Below are 12,351 nucleotides of genomic sequence, written 5' to 3'. Positions count from 1 at the left end.
TTAACCTGACCTTCACAAATAGGCAAATAGGGTCATGAAGGTTCAGTGAAAAATTATTTTGCTTTCTTTTCCATCTCTTTAAGGCTTGGACTAAATATCTTGTAGATATTTAATCCAAGCATCAAAAACTAATAATAGGATAGAGGATAGGTGATACCTTATGACTAAAGAGGTTTAAGAGGTTTTAGTGATACTAATAAATTGAAATTTTTGAAACTGGCTTTATATCCAGAATATGAGACATTTACAAAGTTAAGTATGTTTGTGCCTGCATTTCACATTGAAAAAGACCCAAGCAGAGAGGTTGCAAATGGCACGTCAGAGGTGTCTGAAAAAAGCTGTGTTCCTGTGACCACCGGAGGACCACGGTGTCCAGCTCTTGAAGAATGTGTAGACTGTCAACTTGGACATGCAGGATGTCACTGAAATCAACGTGTGTGGCTAGAGGATTCCTCTTCTGCTCATTTCTGCAACCACTCACATTTTATGTGTCTTTGTTTTTTGATATGACAGATACCAAAGGCCTCACTGGAAATCCTGACTCTTTAGTCTTTAGAAGTTGGAATAGACAATGAGCTTGAGACTAGTTCTGGACAAATGCAATCCGAATGGCAATGACTAAGAAAATCAAAACAAATGAATTTGTAAAATGATTTTTCCTCAGGCATTCCAAATGTAACAGCCTCATGATTAAGCCTAAAAGTTCCCCAGGCAGAATAGTAAAAAAAAAAAAAAGTAACAAAGGAAATCTAAAACATTTCACTGAGAGGAAGAAGACAAGTAATTTGGTTAAACTCAATATGTTATTTACCTACATTCATTTTTAATTTCAGTGAGGAAAGAAAGAAAAAAAATCACTTGGATCTGACCCAAAACATTGGTAAAGAGATAGTCTGAATAACACACTGTGTGGGAAAACACATTAGGGAGGACCAACTCTGCAGTACAAGTCTGGCCAGAAAGTGATGCTCAGACCACGAACTAGGCTAGACACCAGATATGAACCCTACTTTTATAGTTCAATCAACCATTTAACCCAAGTTTATCCAGGAGAACCAAATCTTGATACAGACCATAGGAAGAACTAATTTTAGGGATTAAGTAACACACCCAGAGTAGGTGCCCATAATATATCCCTCAGTGTCCAGAAACTGTATTAGTAAGATTTTTCTATTTTTAAAGAAAGCATTGCAAAGAATGGAGAATAAAAAGGGCGAATAACATAGCACTTTGCAGTGTACAAGAAAGAGGGTTTTATTGAGCTAAGAGTATATTAGTTTCCTTAAATACTTTTGCAATTATCAGATTTCTATAATGCATAATACTCAGCTGAAATCCCAGTTTAATTACCACTTTTGTGTTTAAACTTCATTCTTTATCCATAAAATACTATGAGGCCTCCTGATTGTATTTAATATCCTCACTCCAATGCTGTGCAGGTACCCTGAGCTATGCTCACATGAAGCAATGCTGGGTTACGCTTTCCAAGTGCCACCACATCTCATGCAAAGGAAATTAGATTCCTTTTTTAATTTCATCTCAGTTCTATTTAATTAAAGCCTTAAGAATTTTTTTGTTTTTGAAAAAATTGTATAATAGAGGTTTTCTGATAAATCATTCACTATGAGTTTGAATTGTGGACAAGATATTCTAGGCTATGAATAAATTTCTAAGTGCTGGCAGGACCAAAATATTAAGGAGCTGGGTGACAGAGATGACAAAGAGCTTCCTTATTCCTGCCTTAGAAGAGCTGTGAAAGGAAAGAATTTGTGGTTCTTCTCTGGGTATCTTTGCTATTCATCTTGTGTGCATGGGTTTGGGGTGGAAGACTAATGGAAGAACTGTTTATGCTTCTTATTCCTCTTCCATATTTTTTTCATTTGCATTATTTCTGAATAATTTGCCTTCCTTCAGACTAGTTAAATAAGAGTATTTGATGTAAGAACGTAGTGGAGGACACTGTGATGCTGAGAAGCTTTATGGAAATTATTCCTGACTGCTGACATCTCTGACTCAGGAGCATTCAACTTGAGAGACTGAGAGCAGAAAGATCTGCAGGGCGCTCTGGCTCTGAGAATCTGCTTTGTTACCACCCATTTTAAAAGCATCACAATGGAGCAGCCAGCCACTCTGGGGATGGTAGCTGGGTTTCAAATACCTCAGAAGACGGTTTCAAACTGTGATAACTGATCACTCAATAATCCCACTTCGAAGAATTCCGGATTTGCAGATTGAAGCATCTGGAAAAAAATGCAGAGGCTCAGTGAGCAAACTCACAGGGAAGGAGGGAGTGGAAAAGAAAGACAAGATATTTCTCATCAAAAAACATTTCACAAAATTAAACCCAAAGGCATTATGTGTTTCTCCTTCAACATAGGAGCAGTGAAACACAGAAAGGTAGGAAAGTACGAAGTGGGTTACAATATTGGATTGACTAGACTAAAAAAGAGACACAAACTTAAGTCACTGAGAAGTACAGTTAAGTCTGGAAGAAGTAAAGGCAGACAGTTCCCTGCTTTGGAGGCAGAATTTGACTTCCAGAGCAATGCTTACATCCATTGTGAATGGAAAAAGCATCCTAATCATTCTGTATATGAGTAATTGGAAGGAGTATCAATTCAGGGCTTGAACTCCAGGACACACTCTGCATATCGTATCTGCAGCTCATGCATATTCTACTCAGCCTCTGGGTACTTCCAGTGGAGGTTTTGTTGCTAACCCTTGTCAAACTGTTCTCTGCTTTTGCAGTCTTTGTTTTCAGTATTATTTGCTTTTCATCTCACTACCTTACTTGGCAATATATGAGTGCTCTTGATGTCCACTCAGGAATATTGTATACTTGGTCTCCTTGACCCATCAACCTGGCTTCCCATTTTCTGAATGCCTCCTCTAGGTCCTGCCTGCCTTGAGAGACAGCCCATGCTCGTGGGTGTTGGGCACAGGCCAGACATGCTGTTTTGGCTGCAGGTATCTGGAAGGAGCACCGCTCTCAGCCAGTCCTGAACTGCTCATCAGCCCTCTCCTCACCTTACAGCAGGATAACTGCATCTACAGCTACTCATCCTGTTGGGAAGATGCGTTTTATAAACATGCACAGTGGTGTTTAAGGTAAATTGGGTTATTTTGGCAGAATACTCTTTAGGAGCACAAGAAACCCCCTGTTGGGAGGTAGGGGAAGGCAATCGGGGCAGCAGAGAGTAGGCTAAGAAAGGTCATGTCTTCTACCCTGTGTAACTTGCATCTGCTCCTTATATTTGACCTTACACACATGAAATAAATACACAAAGGTCGCTGGATGTCCAGTATTTTTAAATATATCTTGTTTCTTTGCTTGCCTCAGATTCCCATAAGTAAAAAAGAAAAAGCTTTTTTTTTTCCTCTTTCTAGTACATATTTTAGACTGTAATATTTTTGAGAAAACAAACTTTCTAGTTTGGCTTTGAAGAAGCCTTCGTGCAGTGCCACTCCAAACTGTGTCAGGACCTGTAGGCAATGCTGTACTACAAATAATAAACACTATTACCATCTTGAAATTTCTTAGTTGCACTGAAGCATTCTTCAACACTCTAATCACTTGTTTCAATTTTAATAGATTTTGTATATAGCATGTTCCAAGTAGCAGAATTAGTAATGGAAACATCTGTCAAAAGGACCTGCTAAGCCCGAACTCTGCTTAAATTTGAACAATCACAGAAGTGAGATTCACATTATAGTGCTCCTTAACTTTGACAAATTGTGTGTTCCCTGGAAGAGCTTCCACAGCATGAAAAACTTGCATTGCAGATTAGCAATTAGGTTTATCCCCATGCAAGCCATCCAAGTCTTGTTATGTTCAGTAGCCAGGGTCAGAATTGGAAAACAAACAGAATAAAAGATGTTTATTAAATTATGAACCCCTTTGGAAAAAAAAGAGAACGCTTATTCTAAACATAATGTCATTCAGTTAGAAAACCTTATAAATAAATAAAGCAGCAGCATTAGCTTCCTAGGAAGTTCACTTACTTACAAATACAATCCTTTCAAAATCCAATTTTGCTTTTTGGCTTTTAATGTTATCATTACCTAAGCTTGAAATTAATACATTTTGTATTCTTCTGACATCACACTTAGAGTTATTCCTTTGAGAATCTTCTACAGTTACAGGAGCATGCCTTGAAAAAGCATTGCCAACCACAATGATAAATATAAAATCCTTTCATTTCTAGAATGCATTCTATTTTTCTTAAAACTAATTTTTATTTCAAGCTATGTACATGCAGCTGTTTTAGTGACTTTTGTACCATCATTCGCTTGTTTATGGTATTCTGTTTCACCACCTTGCTGTATATTTTAGCTGTAATTTTGTGCTAGGCCTGTGATTTTATTCAGCTAATGGTCTATGGAGCACCATGCACTAATGACAACATAAAAATATTTGCAAACACTTACACAAAAACTTATAAAAACATACTTAATGGCTAGGCATGACCTTAAAATACGTTTTGCATTAATTCACCAATACTGAATACCTTTGACATTTCTAACCCTTGGTCAATATAATTGAATGGCCAACACACTCAAAATCTTTAGAAAATAATCTTTCCACACACACTGTCAATGCATACACAATGCACAGAGGGGGGCAAAATAAACCCGTTTCCTTATGAAAATAAACCAAAAAGCAGTCTTTTTATCAACATTCAAGCACTTGGAAAGCAGATTTGGTTGTATGGATTTTTTTCAATAAAAAAACCTATTATTTTTCTCATTTTTTAATTCCAAATTTTTTGCAGAAAACAAAATCGTGAGCTCCCAGTAGTTGTTATGTGCCATGGCAGTTTGAGCTTGGTTGTCTGAAATGGTTTCTAGACCACGTTTCCAGGGGGTTTGCTTAATGATCACAATCAGAATTGATTCCCTTCAGTTACAGCATATAATAAATTGTATGCAAGACAAATTAAATGCCCCTGTACTACCACAGTTGGAATAGTTTCTAATCCCTCAGCATGCAAGCCCTTGTGACCACAGTCACCATGACTGGGTAAACAGCATTTCCCACAGCTGGAGGGTCTACTGGCAGGGAGAGCCTTGCACCGTCCTCCCCAGCACAAGAACCAGTATGTTCCCAGTACAGGAAAGGATCCTGTATCCCTCTAAGCATGGCAGAGGCTCTGCACAGCCCCCAGAGTGCTCTTTCATTTGCACACCCATGCTGCGGGCCAAGGCTTCTGGTCAATCCTTCGGGCCACAGGAAGGCTAGAAGTGGAGTCTGTGCAACAGCACGAATGGACCCAGTATTAGTGCCACTGGTGGTTAACAGCAGCCTAAGTAGTAATGAAGCTACTAATTGCTTCTCTTTCCAGACCACAGTCTTAAGCACAACACTAACCTAAGCCATGGACCAGGCAAGTGGGTGATAAATGTGTGGAATATACATAATACATACACAGACTAGAAATCCACAGCAATATTTTTGTGCTCAATTTTTCAATTATGTGTTTACATTGCTTTTAGACCTATTTGTGATCTTTGCTCATATTCTGACCAGTCCAATTTGTTTCCATTTCAGCTCATGAATGGGTTCTTTAGCGTGTGGTGAAATATACTGCAGAAAGAATCAGTCTACTGAATCTGGAAAAATAAATTCCTTCCCAACAATCTGGCACATACTGAGTCGAAAACCTACCCAGCTTTTTAAAACCAGTCAAGGGCAGCAAGACATGTTTTGAGAGGGTCAGATGACTGTCACATTTCCAGCCATATGTTACCATTCCTTATCAATATGCAAATCTGTGGAACAGAGTAAGTCTTCTGTTGAACTTTTTAATGTACTTTCAGGGTAGGAGGGAAGGTCAAGGGTCTTTGAATGAAGATTTGTTGTCAAATTTTAACATAGTTTCATTGCAAGATTTCCAGGGGGTAAAAATATGCCAGATGGATGCCAAGTGAGTATTTCTTCTAGGCACAATGCAAGACTCAGCACCACAAAATAATCTGTGGAAGAGCTTTGCATCCTTTTCTGAGGCTCCCAGAAAAGTGGCTAAAAATGTATTCTGTAGTGTTGTAAGCCACACTTGATTTCCTGTGTGGTCTTCCCATACATCCATCTCAAACCCTATTCCTCTTATCTTTCCGTGGAACTGTAGGGACTGCTGTCAAATATTCCCATTTCAAATGCAAGATTTGGAAAATTCAATGTGCATTTCTAAGAAAGTGTGTACTTTCAGGTTGCAGAATGGAAACAGGGCTTAGTGATCATTTCCCTGCTACCCAGTCTGCCCTGAGAACATGTCCCTTGTGGCATCTCTTACATTCTGAGTCTTCACAGGGATTTCATGGCCTGTGGGGCATAGTTCTTTGCCATGACTCCCACAACTTTCCCATTTTGTCTCCTGTTAAAGTTTCTTAGCTATTTTCTTAGCTTTTTTCCTCACTCACTGAGTACTACTTCTGGTACTAAAAGTGCTCGCAGCTGCTCTTTTCATGTTTGTGTTCCTATTCTTCACTGGTCTGCAGCAGTCTCCTCTGTGCTGCCAGTATGTAGGTCAGCTTCACTTTTGCTCAAGCCGCTGTTAGCAAGTGATCTGGGCCTGAGTGTAAGTTCTACTGATGAACTGGTTGTCTCTTTTGCCAAAAATTATTCTGCCTCTTATTAATTCTTCTTTTAACATTCAGTATATGCAATGTTCAGCAAAACTGTGATCTGCAGTAATAAAAGCTTCATCTGCTTGCCCTTGTTCTTAGCACCTCCTTGCAAATTTGGCCTTTTCATGTATTATATTTTGCTTGTGTGAGATAACAACTTCAAAAGTCTCTTTTTTGCCTTTTTTTTTCCCATCTTTTTTCTTTCTTCAGTGTGAGACACAGACAAGCAACAGCATCAGGAGTAGCCAGGGCAAATACCAAGGAATCTACATTATATTCTTATACCTTTCTGAATGAACTTCTGAACTTTTCAGCTTCAGCAGTAGCTAAGTTGCCAAAATAATATTCTGCTTGTTCCTTTGTCTGCCCAGGAACCTGAAGGAAACCCCTGTGAAGGAGTGGCACTACAGCAGAAAGATAAAGCAGTAATGAGCTGAGAGGTGATGGCATGGTAATGGGTGGTTGCTTCTAATGATCTCTCTGTGTAGCAGAGTTTTAGTACTCACCCACAACAGATGTAGTAGATGACAAAGAGAATTAGACAGCTCTGTGAAATTAAGCCCTGTGTCAGCCCCTGCTGACACATTCTCTTCTCACCAACCCCTTTTGCCTTTTCTCCATCTTCTTCCCTTGCAAGAAAACTCTTAATGGCAGCTACAAAAGACAGTGACCTAAATGTGCATGTGATCGTGTAAGTTTTCCATGGCTTCGAACTACAGGTTTTTTACTACTGTAAGCACTGCTATTTTTAGCTGCATATTAGCTACTAAGCAATGTTGAAACTTTTTCTTTTTGTGGGGAGAAAATGCATCCCATTTCATTAGAACCACAGGAAAAGAAAGCAAAGTGTGACTGTCAACTGTTCCTAATAATCAGCTGTGAGGCATCTTTCAGTCAAGTGTCAGAGACATTAAGAAATTAAGCCTTACAACACAGCTACAAGAAAGGAGTTTTTGGTAAGAATGCTTGCTACTTGTACTGCCAGTGATAACATCATAATTTTTATGGTAAATAATAATACCAGCAATCAGCAATATCAGAAAGACAATAAATCAAAACTGACTTATCTAAAAATGGGATTTCCCACAGGATATGCAATTTCAAGACTGCAGCCTTGACGGAAGAGGATTGTTTTGGTTTTTCTGCCAAAATCCTCCAGTTTACAGTATTTTGCACAACCTTGTGCTTGACAAGAATATGTATAGCCCTCCATCCACCATTCTGTCTTTCTATTCATTTTTCATATTGTCTATACGAAGTTGATAGCAATTTCTGCATTTCTTGCAGTGATCAGAAGAAATGATCAAAAGTCTAAGACAGAGCACCACATTCCGTGTTTCACTGTCTGGAAAAAGGAGACAGCTCAAGCAGCACGAACACATGAAAAACACCTATGTGGTGGATTTGTTTCTGTCTTTTCCTCTCTCTTGTGTACAATATAGCTCTCGGGGTGATTTCCATGTATATTTAGCATAAAAAGTGTGGTAGGCTGTTCCTCCAAATATCACAAAATTTGAAGAGATAAGGCTGGAACACTGCACTTGAGAGCCTGACATTAAATAAACATGGCCCCTGGATAAATAGTTAGTACTTCAGAAAATGAGGCCACCTACTTAAGTGCTAAGTGTGGGTTTATGTGTCTCTTTCTATAAACAGCCAGGCTTGAACATTTTAACCCAATGCATAAATCCTCAGATAATTAAACTGGACGGTGTATCTGTGCTTCACTGGTATGAGAACAAGGGCAACTGAAAACCATAGGAGTGGTTTGCCAAGGGAAAAATATGAGAAAAGTCTTCAGATCACCAGTTTTTCTTCAAAAATGCTAGGGGGGAAGTCAAGATTTTCTGAGATTTCTGATGTCTATCTTAGGTTTCAGTTGGAAGGATGTATGAAGATCTAAAATTTCAAGCCAGATGTTTTCTAAAAATGTAGCTTTGGATGAAGCAAAGCTATTTGTTTTGATCAAATTAAAAATTAATAATTTCAATTTTTATTGCAGTATGTGCATAAAATAGAATACAATAACAGCATTTTAGGCCATTTGGAAATCGGGAAATTAATTTGAAAACTAACTGTTTCTGCAGAGAATTTTTACATTATTGAATCAGAATTTTCAATGGAAAATATCCCCCAAAAACTGACCATGACTACATGAGATCCAACACCAAGCAGGGAACTGAAGCCCTCATGTCCAAGATCATGTGACGATTGCTGTATCTTCCACTGTGCTACTGAGTGGACACACACAAAACTATTTTGATGATCCAGCAATGAGCTAGCAAGGACTGTAACCCTGCTATTGTGGTTGAAAGCAATATAAGGAACACCCCAGACAGAGAAAGATGTTCTTACTTCTGCTACTTAAAACCAATCACAAAGATAACCTGAAGAGTTTAGTTGTAAATTAAAAATGATAGTAGTTGTATAGGTCTGAAATTAATTATTGCAAAACTTTTTCTGTAACGTAATGCAAAATATATTTTAATTGGATTCTAATGTTTTCTTTTTTAAGGAGACAGCTGGAGTTCCATCTGGTCTCATTTTTCACAACACAATCCATTTTGTACTATAATACTTCCAGTATGGTAATTACTATTGTTGGTTGCAAAAAACCGTAAAGTTTCAGTCTGGACAATTTCATCTGGCCTTGCAATAAAGCTGACTCAACTTTCAGTATGCTGTTGCTCAGCATATTAAAAATTATGCACCACCAAAACCAACAATAAATAGTCAGAGAAAAATATATAATTGTCTGGTATTTGAGCATATCCCTTAAAAACAGCCGATTCAGATGCAAAAAGCATTCATTAAAAATAGAAAGAAATTGCATTGACATCCACCACTGGCTTTCTTAGTGGCAAAATCCACATTCACTTCCTATGATATTTTCCAAAAAGAACAACTGCATTTAGATCATTAGAAAGACAAAGTTTTGAACAAAAAAATTACCTATTCTAGTAGTATACTTCCAGCCTTGCAGACCAGCTCCAAAGCAGTGCCCTCCACCACAGCCAGGCTACTCAAGGTATTTAGGACCACTGTTCGTCTGACATGCAGAAGCTGTCCAGCCTCAGGAAATCATCAGTCCAAGGGACAGAAGGAGGTTTAATGTCCTGGAAGCTATTTCCTCTCTCTGTTTAGTCTACAAAGACTGCATGGCTGTTTCTACAGCACACTGAAGTGCTTGGAGACAAAGTCATGTCCCTTAGGCCTAGCTGGACAGGTAAATTGGATATAACAGGAGTGTTTGAGACCTCTTGGGCTGAGACAGATAATGCTGATGATGGACTAAAGGCACAAAGGGGCTGAAGTGATCTGTATCAGCCAGGACATGCAGGTAGTGACAAAAAAAAAAAAAAGTATTTTAAGCATCACTTGCAAGCTGGAGTAGTTCCCAATGCGAAACAAGTATGTGTGCCATGTGACCACAGTGAAACTGGGCTTTTTGCTGTTTTAATAATCCAGCAAAGAGAATCACTTTTTCAAAGTGCAGCTGTGCCATGTATTCATGTTCTGTACCTAGAGGATGAAGGCTACAGAAAATGCTAGACTGTTTTCTCCACGCACCTCTCAAACCATCTCCAACATTAAACAAATGGGGCAAATCAGAGAGTAAAGCTACAGGGAGCAGAACTCTCACTATCAAATTTCCACTTGTGCTTCACTGGGGCTGTATCTTTCAAGTGGTACTGCAGCTAGTCTACAGGGAAGAGAGGGCAGTATCAACCCCTCTGGGATGTAACAGGAGGTCAGGATCTCTCCAGCTCCCTGTGATCCAGCTTGGCTAGCTATTTATTGCCCATTTCAACAGCAAATGGGTCAGTAGATAAATGCTCACATAACCTTTGTTTCACATTATATTTACAAGGCAATGTCTGGAGAGTTGAGCCCTGGAGCTTAACCTGTGTACTATGCTTTAAGAGGCCTGCAGATGCATGAGCAGTGAAGTGGATTGTTTTCTTCATCCCTTTGGTGGCTTCATTTGCGAGAATAGAAATGGGACTGTCTATATCATACTAATGCCCACAAAATCACATTCCCTGATATTACTGTCTCTACAACGTCAACAAACATAATGGTTTTTTTAAAAATTACAGCTTGGTATTTAGATTTATTAATTTTCTTGCCTAAGGTGATTCAGTTTGGGGCTAAGTTTATATATTTTCAGGCTTTATGTGTTCAAGATTTTGTGAGTGCTTTGTGAGTTTTTTTATTACCATTTTTAGAAATAAGTCTGTTTCCACGTAGGAAAAAAACCAGGCATTTGGTGAATAGGCCAACCAGTCAAATCAGGGAGAAAGAAGGAAGGGAAGGGAAGGGAAGGGAAGGGAAGGGAAGGGAAGGGAAGGGAAGGGAAGGGAAGGGAAGGGAAGGGAAGGGAAGGGAAGGGAAGGGAAGGGAAGGGAAGGGAAGGGAAGGGAAGGGAAGGGAAGGGAAGGGAAGGGAAGGGAAGGGAAGGGAAGGGAAGGGAAGGGAAGGGAAGGGAAGGGAAGGGAAGGGAAGGGAAGGGAAGGGAAGGGAAGGGAAGGGAAGGGAAGGGAAGGGAAGGGAAGGGAAGGGAAGGGAAGGGAAGGGAAGGGAAGGGAAGGGAAGGGAAGGGAAGGGAAGGGAAGGGAAGGGAAGGGAAGGGAAGGGAAGGGAAGGGAAGGGAAGGAAGACTTTGCAACTCATGGGATTCTCCTCTCATTTATAGGAGTTTCACATTCATGTTAATGTTTTGATTTCAATGATTGAACACTGCTATGAAAGGAGAAGTGTTCAAAACCCAGGAGACCAGTTTTTCCAATCAGAGCAACTGGAACTGGAGCCCAGAGTGCAAACATTCATGATGATGTGTTTGCAGAGCAGCTACAGACCCAGATAGATTCTCAATGAAAAGTGAATCAGAATCAGTATATTTGACAAATTTATGCTCTTTACTAATGCCCTTTGGACTAAGTTCTTGTACTGAGTTAAGAGATTAAGGGACAGGCTGGTGCAAAATGCTGTAGTAGAGTGCTTTCAGCAAATAGTTGAGTTTCTGAGCAAATAACCCACTGTGAAGCACTGCCTTACCGAAGTCCTCACCTCCAGGGCGAATACGCTCAATGCCTGTAATTACTGAGAGCTGTCTATCCAGTTTGGAAGTACTCTGCTGAAGAGGAAAACATTTAATCCTGCTTAGCATCCTGTTGGTCAGGTCATCATGAGTGGGCACATGGTGCAATCTGGCAGGCAGCATTTTGCCTTTCTGGGAAACTGTGTGTGCTTCATATGGAAGGTCCAGTAATGGAATACATGTGGGTTTAGTTTCAGCAGAGACTGTTTTCCTATGTGAAGGGTGTCGGTGTTTCCAGAATCCAGAACATACTGTCCCTCTCTTCCCTGGCATTAATAACTAGGTCATTTGAAGCAAACAGGGTTATTTTCCATTGTGCCAGATGAAGAGGAAATTGATTTCAAGAACATAATGGTTTTAAACTGACAGTAGGCTTAGGCAGATATTAGGAAGAAATTCTTCACTGTGAGGGTGGTGAAATACTGGCACAGGTTGACCAGAGAAGTTGTGGAGGCCCCATCCCTAGAAGTGTCCAAGGCCAGGTTGGATGACACTCTGAGCATCTTGGTCTAGTGGAAGGTGTCCCTGCCCATGGCAGGGGGGTTGGAACCAGATCACCTTTAAGGTCCCTTCCAACCCAAGATATTCTATGATTTTATGATGACATAGGAGCCCTTCTGTGTTAG

This window comes from Coloeus monedula (assembly GCF_965178545.1).
Source record: "Coloeus monedula genome assembly, chromosome: 3".
NCBI lineage: Eukaryota > Metazoa > Chordata > Aves > Passeriformes > Corvidae > Coloeus > Coloeus monedula.
The sequence above is the reverse complement of the archived record's forward strand: the minus strand, read 5'-3'. Positions refer to the sequence as shown.